Below are 1,857 nucleotides of genomic sequence, written 5' to 3'. Positions count from 1 at the left end.
TGGAGTGATGGACAGTATTGGCAAAGTTAAGAAACAAAATGAGCAGCCTGACCAAGATTATAAAAACTGCCTTTCAAGCCCGGAAACTAAGGCGTCTTTTAAAAGAGAAAGGAGGTATGCTAGAGAGGGGTTCAGGAAGCTACTCATACTCTCAAATATGACCGCATATCAGCAACATATTATTATTAATTCCCCATGATACTGGCGTGTTGAACCACCTGCAGGTAAAGTTGAAGTAAAATTGATGGGACTGAGTAATTCAAAGTATCATTCATTGTTAGCTTACCATGCTTCAAAGAATATAAGGTTTGTTCTTATAATTGTTGTTGTTATTATTTTTATTGTTATTATTTTTCCTTTGATTGAAAATAGATTGTTTTCTCATGCAACAAATGTCCCAAGAATCCTATCAAAGCACTAAACTCAACCTGGAATCCAGTATGCTCAAAGGACCTGATGCAGACCCTTGCAGAGACTCTGAACGTTGGCTCGGTTCCTCTGACTTCACAAGGGCTTTGATGAAGCTGTTACCAGGTGTGGGGATGTAGCTCAGAGGTAGAGCACATGTTTCGCATATATGAGGCCCCGGGTTCGAGCCCCGGCATCTCCAAACCAATACTTTTAACCTTTGATTTTCTTTTTTCAGCATGTTGCTGTGCAAGGTGTCCCAGAATTTAAAGTCCAGTGATGAGGTTATATATGCATAGCTAATTATTGGATAAAATTGCTCATTTGTCACCGTGACAGCAATGTTCATCTTTGTGACGACATTTCCATAGATACCACCATGGTCTGGTGAGTACAATGTGGTCGGGCTTTTAGGGATATGCTTTGTTCACAGAGCGGAAAAAAAAGAAAAGCTCTGCATTCGTAGTGGGGACAGTTTCTCTAATGGGTATGCTTTCTTGGGTGAAAACAAGGGTGAAGAGTTCTTCCTTTGAGAGGAAGTAAGGGAGGGCTGGGCGGAGCCATTCCTGGTTACTAAGGGGGAGGCAGCATTGCGGTTGTCATAGAAACCGGGGTCATTATGGCGACTCTTTTCAAATGGCGACCGGACGATGTCCTGGAAAGGAGCATTCAGTTCCTGGTGTTTGGACTGAGTTGAGCTTATGGATTCCCGGAAGGGAGCACCAGAATCTTTCTGAGGGTTGGGAGGCAGATGCAGGTATTCCAGACCCAAGTAGGACCACTCCTACCTCGGGGTTTGCAGCCTGTGTTTCTCTGGAAGGAGAGAGACTTGGGACCATTCTGCCTCCTCCTGTGCTGTTCTGTACAGGGCTGTGCTGGAGCCATTGTCCAGGAGGGGAGTTGTGGGAGAGTGAGCAGGAGGGAAATGAGGCCAAATGAGCACTCTGTGATCCCGACTTCCCACTCTGTGCGTGAGATTGCTCGCTGACATTTGAGGTTTTCCGTATGTTTCATAGAAATGTTAGAAATGTTTTATCAGATATATGTATTTCTAACTTTTCTCCTAGCCTCAGACTTATCATCTCAATTCTCATCCATGTCTTTGGAAGAGCAGGAGATTTTCAATTGTAAGATCCCACCTTCTCTAGTTCTTCAATTACGGTTTTTATTCGGTGTCTTGTCTGCGAAATCTTTGCCTGGCACTCAGTGACAGGGATTTTCTTCTTGTGTTCTGTTTGACATTTATAGGCTGATTTTTATATTTTTACATCTGTAATTTATTTTGAATGGTCTTCACATATGATACGATGTAGGTCCTAGTTTATATTTGTGGGTTTGGATATACACTTGCCTCAGTATTGCTTCCTGAAAGGCCATCTTTATGCATCAAATTGCCTTGTTTATTTGTGAAACATCAGTTCTCCAATTATCCAATCATGGTACATATGC

General features: G+C 42.5%; 1 non-coding gene across 1 annotated transcript; it reads left to right on the top strand.

Moving 5' to 3' along the window:
• The first annotated feature begins 538 nt into the window (after positions 1 to 538).
• Positions 539 to 610, top strand: Trnaa-cgc. Its single transcript has one exon. It is a non-coding gene; the product is annotated as a tRNA-Ala (tRNA).
• Positions 611 to 1,857: the final 1,247 nt, after the last annotated feature.

Source organism: Microtus oregoni, unplaced genomic scaffold (assembly GCF_018167655.1).
Source record: "Microtus oregoni isolate MIOR12 unplaced genomic scaffold, Mior012 000050F_006, whole genome shotgun sequence".
NCBI classification, from domain to species: Eukaryota; Metazoa; Chordata; class Mammalia; order Rodentia; family Cricetidae; genus Microtus; species Microtus oregoni.
The sequence above is the reverse complement of the archived record's forward strand: the minus strand, read 5'-3'. Positions and strand labels throughout refer to the sequence as shown.